The following is a 10,999-nucleotide window of genomic DNA, read 5'->3' on the forward strand; positions in this document are numbered from 1 at the left end:
AGAAAAAGTAACACATCCTGTATCAATGTTCAATATTTGACCAAGGGCGCCATGTTTACCTAATCCTATGCAAGTGAGTGGCCTAAACAATAAAAATGTAGCAATAAAACTTGAATCATGCTTTAGCTGGCAGAAGAGTCAGGAGCTGACAAATTAGTTTACTTTCATAGATGAACTTAAAATATTCACACCTGAGAGTCTGGAAGCAGTGAATTTTTCCCACTGTTGTGTAAAAGACATAAGCTAAACAATTTTATCAGTCAAAATAGTTGCTCATATAATTTTCAAATCAAAGTCAATCAAAGCTTAATTTATTATTTGTCTAATCATTTAAGCTTTGATTAAATGTTTTTTGCTTTTGCAAATTAGTAGTATACAAACATTATTTTTAGATACAGGGTTCGTTTTAGGGCTGCAATTAATGATTATTTTCATTATTGATTAATCTGTTGATAATTGAAATTAATTGATTAGTTGTTTGGTCTATAAAATGTCAGAAGATGGTGAAACATGTTTCCCACATGTCGCTGTTTCCCAAGCCCAAGGTGATGTCCTCGATTGTCTTATTTTTTTCCCAACCAACAGTCCACAACCCAAAGATATTAAGCAGAAAAAGTCATATTTGAGAAGCTGTAATCAGAATTCGGATATTTTCTTTTTTTAAAAATGACTCAAAACAATTAATTATCAAAATAGTTGGGTGAATAAACCCATCATATTCTGCTTTTGTGGGAATAAACAGGCTGTTGATCATCTCCATGGTGAACATGGGGTCAGACATACAAACTATGATTCATGTGTGTACATGACTCTGCTGCACTGTCATTTAAACCCTGCTGCCACTTCTATGAGCTGATGACTCAATGGGTCTGGACTCAACCTGAGCACTGCTCCTGTCTCCTGCTGCTCACAGTGATTGGACTCTTAAAACACATACAGTAAGATAGTGTTAAGCAAACAAGCTGTTACTAATGTTGCTCTTCCATCTCCTCACAGGCTGCACAGGAGAGGAGGTGGAGGCTGATTCAGAGAATGACTGCGGAGACGGATGATGAGCAGAGATGACAGAGAGTAGGGACAAAATGAGGAGGATGTTGATGGAGCGTGAGGTATGCTATAGTGTGTGTTCTGGCCTCAGTCAAGACAGAGACGAAGCTCTTTGCTGGTCCCTATGGAGCTCAGGATGGGGCTTAGTGTACGTCAGCCAAGAGCATGGTGACATATGTGCCATTATTTATAGCCAGCAGATCCGCTGAGAGGCCCAGGGGCTGCTTAGAGAAGGTATTATTTGAGAGCCCAAAGACCAACCTGGCCACCACTGTGCTTACAGGACATTAAGCAGCAAAAAAGAACCCACAAACACAACAGATCTCCTCTCAGGAGAGGTGATAATGCTGTCATCCAAACAGTATTACAGCGCAGATAATCGTCTGTGAGCTGGGACCAGTATTTACCAGATCCCCAGTGATGAGCAGGAACAATAGCATGGATGTAAGATAGCAGGAAACCGGTTTCTCATTCTGACACAACATTTTCTGCAATGTTGGAATATGACAAACTAAATAACCCAGCTCCCTGATGACATATTTCATGCTTCGCAGTAGAGCATTCTTGCTCATATCCCATTTAGTGCACCAGTGAGGTAAAGCAAGGCATAGCACTGACAAATTTAAGCTATGATTACTGAGGGATTAGCAGTTTCACTGTGGCACCCGGCCTGGGAACTCAGTGATGGACGACGAGGTAGATTAATGTCCCCTCTGCGTCCCCAACGATCAGGACAGTGCTGTGTGCTCGGCTGGTCTCTTCCTGCAGCTCAGCCACCTCTAGCATGACACCAAAATATGTGTTGGATGGGTTAGTTGGTAAGTCAATTAGGGTATGGCTGTAATCCCCGTGAGCCAAAGGTCATCTCTTAGTAGACAGTGGGATTAGGACCGGAGGTTCCCTCGCTTGGCATGCTACTTCACCTGAATCCACGCTGCCTGCCTTTATATCCCAATCCTCTGCAAGCAAGCTGCAGCCCTGTCAACAACTTCCACCCATCAGCCCCCATCTGTGGCTGCCTCACTACTGAGGTCAGGTATACAAGGCCATGCTCCCTCTACACACACACACACACTTGGTTACCTGATCAAGCAGCATGGGAAAAGTCAAGGTCGTGAACTGTGAGTGTCTCCACAAAGGAGACACACACACATTCACAATTTGTAGCCCCCAAGGCCAGAACAAGACAAGAGAGGAGAATCTAATTCTGAATGTGCACACTGTTCAATAATCGAGCTGCAAACATGATCAAGCTGGAGATTGTCCTCACCTGCTACAGTTTCACCTCCGGCTGCCTTTGTTGGCTTTTAATCAGCTGATTTGATCATTACAGGCATTGGAACAACTTCCATGTGCTTTCACAATCCATTAAGACTGTATGCTGCTACAGTGCGACTGTCTGCCTCTGCAAATATAAAAACACTCTCAGAGGCTATATGAATATTGACATATGATGCTGACTAAACACTCCAGCTGTATTTCATTTGTCTGGCAGCAATAAGTTGAGCTGAATGAAAGGACAGCTGGGAGCTGTTGTGAAGCTGAGAGGCGCTGTGTATCTTTACTAGAGAATCTCTTATCATACAGTACTTTAACAGCGGCGTGGGATCCTGAGGGGGGGGGGGGGGAATAATTGAAATTCTCAGCGATGATATTCCACTCCATTTGATGAGCACTGCACGGATCCCCGAGTCCATTTGAGCTAAACTGGCAGTATGATATAGGCGGACCGGATACGGCGAAAAGATAATGGAAGCATCGGATTCAGAAATAAAATGACACTAACTAACACTCAGAGGAAAGTGTCACATTAATCGACCCCCCCGCTGCAACATCTGCAGACAGCTACACATGTATTATAGCTGTCTGCTACTGTCTGTACAGTATTATAAGTTACACGTCCACATCCACAAAACAGATTATTAAAGGACTCAGTGTGGCTCAATGCGACTTCTTACCTCTTGTATTGGGCGTTTTCTAACCGTCTCTCTGTCCAAGAGATGCAGCAGATAATCAAGGCATTGTAGTTTTCACTTTATTCCAACACCGTTTTGTAATTTCCATTTTCCAGTCTTGCATTCCCCGTAAAGTGCCTCGCCTGGTCACTTCTCTCTGCTTTGCGCGTAAAAACCGACCGAGGCGCGCACCGCTCCGCCGCTCACAGCCCGGTCTGACCACACTACAGGCGAGCAGCTTCACTGGCTTCTCGCATCGATCAGCTCCAAATGTGATCTATTTTAAGTTTGAGAAGACAGACAGGTATGAACTTTCATGGAGTCTCTATCCTGATACGCGCTTAAATAAAAATCCACTCACACCGCGCTGATGGTAAGAGAGAAGATGATATCCAGTCAGAGCGGAGGAAAAATCTTTTTTTTTTTTTTTTTTGCTTATTCTCTGGGCTGTTGTCTGCGTTTTGATCTGACTGATAATACCTGCAGCCTGTAGTTCTCTCAATGCGCTGACTGCGCCTTGTGTTGACGGCGGGGAGAGAGACGGCAGATGGACTGGAACATGTGACACATTTAAAATTCAAACACTGGGCGTTTCATATCACACTCAGATAGCTCATTAATAACAGCAGCAGCAGCAGCACGTGTTATAGAAATGATGATCCTGATGATAATGATGCTGAGAATATTCCTGACGAAAAAACACTGCCTCATTGTAAAATAGGGGTTAAAAATTAAATATCACTTACTCACAAGTTTATAAGATGTAAGTAATGGCTTCAGTAATGATTAATGCATCATTTATTCATGCTTCATGTTGGAGGTACCACTCTCCAATAAGGCAACCTAAAGAGTGGCGAAAAATTGCTCATTAAGGATTAATAAATCATTTATTAATGCTTTATAGAGCAGTTATAAGCCATTAATAAGAGGACATTTTGAGTTGCCAAGATGTGAAAAATCTCTGGCTGGTAAATCATAAATAGTCAAGTCATTAGTAAATGCCCATTAATTTCTCACTTTGTTAAATGTGGAATCAAAGAGAGGCCGACATAGTTTACATTTTTATAGCAAGATGAACTGCTAATTGTGAAAATTAGCCAATGTTGAATACTTTATGTTTAAATCCAAATAAACTAAAATATTATATTGTAAAAGACATCTTAATCTTAATTTGAATTTACGTGGATTGATTTCACTCTTTGAAATCTCCAGGAAGTAATTTTAAATTTTGCAGCTTAAAAAAAACAGATTTTTAAAACACTGGAACACAAATTAAAGTTGAATCTTAAAGTATCCATGTATCACATGTAAAGTATCACATGTCTGATAGAATATAACCTGATAGGACAGTTTGATTGAGCCTTGGTAGCCTAGATCTTCCAGCTGTTATTAAGGTTCAAACCCTGATGAGGTAGAACCCTACTGAGTTTGTGCCGGTTTATTGTTATTTGTCTTCTGCTGCAGTGGCTCAAATTGCTGTGAGCTAAAATAAGTGAAAACCATGAAACTTTGTTCAATAACTGGAAATGATGCGCATGTGTTTCCCAAGAAATATGAGCCCAATCAGCCAGATGGTGGCACTGTAATTAAGGCCCGTATTCAGACCAAATGAGGTGGTGCAACCCGCCGCCCCAGGGGTGAGTGGAGGTGGTTGGGGGTGTGTGCATGTTTATTTGTGCTTTAGAACGTAACCGCTGTGAAACAATTAGTGAATAACATTTTACTGATCTGATTCACCCGCTTTCTCACTACCAGCGTTCCCTCTCTTCAGCCACTCTCCAGCTCGCTCGACCACAGCTGCTTCTCTCTCTCTTTTTCTCTCTCTTTTTTAAAATGAGTCGGGAAGCCGACAGCAAAGTCTAACTTTACTTTTAACATTATCAAATGAAGAGAAATGTCCTCCCCTCACTTAGTAACATCTTTGTACTCCCTCATGACAGAGTTTACAGCTCTGATCAGTCTGACTCTAACCAACACCAAATTTGGTATACAGCCTTGGGGGACTGAGTTACACAATTCTACCATAAATGCACAAGATTGGTCAAAAAACATGGCCGCCATCAAACCAAAATATCTTCACAAAGGAGAGAATATTAGCCATAACTCATTAACCATTTGTCCAGTCATCATAAATCTTGGTACATCACTTCAGTCCATGTCTGGGAATAGGTCTACCAAAGAATTTTGAGCCCGACCCATATGGGGTGCCACAAATGCAACAAACGTGTATCTGAAAACCTGGTGGACAGAATTTCACCAAAATTGGTGTGCATGCAAGACTAGAAACATAAATTGCTGTTTACAAACAAGAACCAATAAATCTGTCAAGCAGAGTAGCTTTCATATTAAGGCTGCATGAAACTACATAAATTGAACTAAAAGATGACTGCAGCTCTGAATAACATAACTAATGTTTCAGTTCACTTGAGCACTTAGTTCCAACAAGAGTCATTGTCGTCCTTAAATTTAATCTGCAACCTCTCTTATCTGTCCCTCTTCCCACTCAGTCCAATCTTAAACAGGCAGAAAAGCCTGAGGGCATCTGGTGGACTGGTGGAGAGACATAGAGCCAGACTGGGACAGAACTATAACAACAAGATGAGCCAGATATCTTCATATGCAGCAGACAGGACATTGCAAACTGCACTGTGCTGCGCTCTTCTGAAACTTGGCTGAATCCAAACATCCCAGACTTCACATTACACAAAGAAGGTTTTTCTCCGCACCGGGCCAACCACACTGAGGACTCAAACAAACAGAAGGGTAGAGATGTTGTACAAACACTAAAAGTCTGTCACAGTCATGCTCTACGGAGTTAGAGTCACTCACCATCAAGTGCAGACCCCTCTACCTGCCCCAGGAATTCTCCTCCATCATACTGATCACTGTCTATATTCCACCACAAGCTGGAGATGCTGCCACGTTATGGATGTTAAAAACTCGCACCCAGATTCAGTGCTGCTGATACTAGGACACTTTAAATATGTCAACCTGAAAAAGACTCTACCAAGGTTTAAACAGCAGATCCACGTTGCCACCAGGTATGACAAGGTGTTAGACCAATGTTACATTTGTATCATCTCTGACGCACTTCATTCCATGGCTTGGGCACCCCTGGAACTGATCATAACATGATTTTTCTAATCCCCAAGTATCATTAAAAATTGAAACACAAAGCAAAAGCTAGGATAGTAAAACAATGGTCTCCTTAGGCCATGGAGAGGCTCAGTGTCTGTTTAGATATCAAAGACTGGTCTGTATTTAAGGAGTCATGCCATGACATAGATGAATACATCAATACCATTATATCTTACATCCATTTCTCAGAAATTGTGTGCATTACATTCAAGACAGTGACTGTGTTTAGTAACAACATGCTGTGGTTCAACAGAGCGGTTAAAATGTTAGGTAGCAAGAAAAACAACGCATTCAAGAGGGATGATAGAGAACTCTATAAATCCACAAAATATGAATCTGAGTGGTCAGTGTGGAAGGCTAAGGCCAATTACAAAGTCAAGCTGGAGGACAAGCTCCAGGATAAGGACAGCAGAGGTATGTGGCAGGGAGTTTGCTTACAGGGCCAATGGGTTGGTGGATGATGCTGTCTCCACCCCATTTTGCAGCATCTAGAGGTGCCTGTCACCTACGCTCGAGTACTGTTCATCGACTGTAGCTCAGCTTTTAATACAATCATACCTACAAGGCTATATAATAATCTTTTGCAGCTAGGCTTACATCAGTCTCTATGTCTCTGGGTCTTGGACTTCTTTACTGGGTGGAACACAGTCTGTCAAAATCAACAATAGATTTTCTAACTCATTGACCATTTGCACAGGTGCACCTCAGGGTTGTGTCCTCTCACCTCTGCTCTACTCATTATGTAATTGATTAAAGAAGAGGATTAGGACAGCACACCTAGTCAACTGACTTTAATTTTGAATTGAAACACGGACGTTTCGGGCCAGATGCCCTTCCTCAGCATGTATGATGGCAATCAACACATTCCACGACAGGTGGACTTAGTAATAGACATCCACAACTGACACAACAGGTTCATCCCGGCAGAGGGAGCTACACATATGAGTCATCATAATAAACAAAATAAATTAAATTAAATTAAATTAAAATAAAAACGACTGATGTCCAGTTCATAAGAAGACCGAAAAATAAAAAGACAAATAGAAATCAAATCTCATGCGTGTGATACATCACAGAGAACATAAGAACATAAGAAAATATATAGATCATAAGAAAATATCTTGAGTTCATAAAAGAAAAATGAAATCTCCTCTTCAGTCCATTAAGAATGAAGGTATTCAGAGAGTGTGTTCGATATGTCTCCCTCTACAGAAGAACTATATCTATAAAAATCTATAGAAATCCAATAAACCCAAAACCCAAATCAAATTCTGTTCCGTTCATAAAAAAACAAAATAAAAACTATTACTTCTAGTACTACTACTAATCATGACAATAAGAAGAAGAAGAAGAAGAAGAAGAAGAAGAAGAAGAAGAAGAAGCAACATATTTGGTATTGTATGTAATCCTGCCTTTGACCTTAATCTCCAAACCAGATTTCGGGTGGATGAAATGATTACCCTTAATCATGGCATAACAATGTACACAATTATGACAAGAAAAGTTACCATTGGGAATCTGAGATAAAAAGTGCATGTGACTCTAAATCAGTGTTCACTAAGAGATCACGTAAATTGGAAGACCTCTTAAAAAAATACCTGGATGGAATTTGGAATGCACTCCCAATAAGGGGGTCGCTCTCCAAAATATGCCAGTGTTTACTCACTACTTTTTGGAGTGACTTGGAGATGGAACTGAATGTAGAAACTAGTGCCAAGCCCTCTATCACTTAATTGTCTTTCCAGTTCTTTAATGTATAAAGTTTTATCCTGAACCACAATGGCCCCACCTTTGTCTGTGTGGCGTATAATGATGTCATGATTATTCATCAGCTCAGCTAGTGCTTTTTTCTCTGACTCCAAACGACTCGAGGGCAAAATTTGTCCTTTACTGTCTACACATAAGTCCATAACATCCCTTTCCACTAGCTGACAAAAAGTTTCCACTGATGGGTTGTTTACCTGTGGTGTAAATGTACTTTTAGGTTTAAACACTTTTTTACCAGTGGAAACAGTTTGTGATTGATTCATGCTCTGATAGGAAACAGAGTTCCCGACAGAATCCTTCATCTAAAAAGCCTTCAATTTAATAGCTCTGAAAAACTTACATAATTCTACCCTTGCGGTGAAGGAATCTACTACTACAAAAGATCCAATGATAAGAGGCTGCATTTATCATTACTTAGCTCATGACTGGATATGTTAATCACGTTGGATTCTCCCGGGGAATCCCTTGGGCAAGGCCTTTTCATCCCCCTCCTCGTTTTACTCCTCCTCCTATTGGAGGTGACGATGTCGGGGTGGGCTTTCTTCTTGGACATAAAAAATGCAGACCTGAGGACTCTGTGTCAATGCTGAGGCCCTCTGATGACGCACTGGTGGAGGCATGTCTTGAGGCTAATGTTGTTCCACCTGATAACCATGGATAAACTCTGCCATCCCTGTAGTCCAGAGCATCCCGACGATATTTGGCCATCTTGCTTCGTTCCAATTCATCCTTGTATGTTTCAATCCTTTTATCACAGTCCGCACCAAAGTCCTTCAGTTTATCACTTGAAAGTTTCTCAGTCATTTTTTGCTGTAGAGTGGCTATTTCAGAGCATGTTTTGGCCAACTTCTCATTTTCAATCACCAACAACATTAACTCCAGTGAGCATTTGTTTAATATAGCGCACCACTTTTTGCAAAAGTCTGTATTCTCTCTTCCCAAAGTGGGTTCCTTATTTATTCGTAGGCCCCCTGGGATCCTACTATTGCACCAGTATTGGGATAACACTGTACCATGAAGTAGAGATCTTGTTTCCCTCTTCAGAAGCTGCTCCAAGAGTGTAGAATATGTCTCCATACAGGCACCTTGAGAAAACGGAACCTGCGGGAACAATATCTTTCTGGACTCAGAGTCCGAGAAAGTGAATATTGTTGCTCTTGCTGCAGTAAGCCTTGTCGTACATCATTTTAGTGGAAGTCTTTTTAATTTAATTTAATTTAATTCATTGTGTTTGTTATGATGACTCATATGTGTAGCTCCCTCTGCAGGATGAACCTGTTGTGTCAATTGTGTCACGTCCTAGGTGTACTGTCCTAATCCTCTTCTTTAATCAATTTCAGTACTTTAAGGATTCAACACCTGACTTTTTTGATTTTGATTGTGAGTTGAGCACATTGTATTATGCAATTTCTACTCATTATATACCAATGATTGTGTTTCACACTCTGACACTGTAAAGATCATTAAGTTTGCTGACGATACAACACTGATAGGACTGATTTCCTGTAATGATGACAGTTTATAGGAATGAGGTCTCTTCTCGAGTCGACTGGTGTGGCAATAACAATATGGAACTGAACATCAACAAAACTAAAGAACTTGTGGTGGACTTGTGTAAAAATCAGGAAGAGCTACTACCGACAGTCATCAACAACCAGGTGGTAGAGAGAGTGGATCATTTCAAATTCCTTGGGACTACAATCTCCTCCTCCCTGAAATGGGAAGACAACGTCACCAACATCCAGAAGAAAGCTCACCAAAGGCTATTCTTTTTAAGACAGCCAAGGAAATCTGGAGTGTCAAGGGTTGCAATGATATAGTTCTACAGAGCAGTAATAGAAAGTGGGCTTACTTTCACAATAACTGTATGGTATGATGATTCTACAGCTGACAAGAAAAAACTGCTGAACAGAGTCATATGTACAGCTTCAAAAATAATTGGCTGTGAACTGCTCAACATTTCTGAACTATACCACAACTGCATTCAGCAGAAAGGACTCCTCACACCTGGCACACCCTCTATCTCCCTTCAGGTAAAAGAGTCCACAGTATTAAGACCAGCACATCTCACTTCCATAATAGCACTTACCCTGAAACAATCAGCATCCTAAATGCCTCACTGGTTGTATAAACAAGCACATGCACTACAACTTGTCACTTTAAGGGCATAGGTCATACAGTTGCACTAATTGTATTGTAATTGTGGCAGTGTGTGTTCTGTGGACACTTCTTGTGTGTACTGTGCGATTATATGTTTGCTGTTGTTAAGTATACTGAAACAAATTCCAAAATCAACTGTAAGGTTGATATGGCAATAGAGTATTGAATCTTGAATCTACATGTATGTAATTAACATGGCATGTTCTCATGTGACTATATACTCTATATGTGTGAATGTGTGCATACTCATGTATATATTATGCATGCATATACTGTATGTCTGTTTCCATGTGAATGTGTGTATACTGCATATACATAAACATCATTTAATGTATCTTTTTCATGCATTTTCTAAGTTTTGTAATGTAAACAGGGTCAGCATAACATGCTCTGGCTTGCTTTAATCTCTATTTGACATTAATTCATTATTTAGTGGCTGTGTAAGTCTGGTATTTTCAGTTTTTCATTTTATTATTGATTATTTATTATTCTAACTCTAAGGTCCAAAATAGTATCGTGATTTAGATGTCTTTCAATTTCCGAAAAGCCATCTGGTCTGCAGTTCTAAGCATTGATAAGTCATTAATAAAGTCTAATTAAACCTCAAATATGCATATTTGAAGAAAGATAGAAAGTCATCAGCAATTCTACGTCATTCAGGTCATTCATAAAGGGTTTTTACAATACATGTTTACGATACAATACAATTAATCAAGTCAGCAAATCTAAATATTGATAAATAGTAAATAAATGCAGCTGTTTTACAGAAGGTCAGCAGTCACCTGGTCCATTGTAGGGGCCTACTTGATGAACTAAAGAGCTAAAAGACAAAGCAAATATGATGGAAGGAGAAACATCAGCCAGATAGATTGTTCACAACACGGCAGTCCAAAAGTTATTCTAATAATCTGATCTGTAAAGCATTTGTAAAT

General features: G+C 40.2%; 1 protein-coding gene across 1 annotated transcript in view; it reads right to left on the reverse strand.

The window, feature by feature from the left end:
• lrfn2b (leucine rich repeat and fibronectin type III domain containing 2b) overlaps positions 1 to 3,209 on the reverse strand; it is a 169,716-nt gene extending 166,507 nt beyond the window's left edge. The window contains exon 1 of the mRNA XM_042390854.1: positions 3,006 to 3,209. The gene's annotated coding sequence lies outside the window, so the exon portion shown is untranslated. The remainder of the gene's footprint in view (positions 1 to 3,005) is intronic.
• Between the last annotated feature and the right edge of the window lie 7,790 nt (positions 3,210 to 10,999).

This window comes from Thunnus maccoyii, chromosome 17 (genome assembly GCF_910596095.1).
Source record: "Thunnus maccoyii chromosome 17, fThuMac1.1, whole genome shotgun sequence".
Classification (NCBI taxonomy): Eukaryota; Metazoa; Chordata; class Actinopteri; order Scombriformes; family Scombridae; genus Thunnus; species Thunnus maccoyii.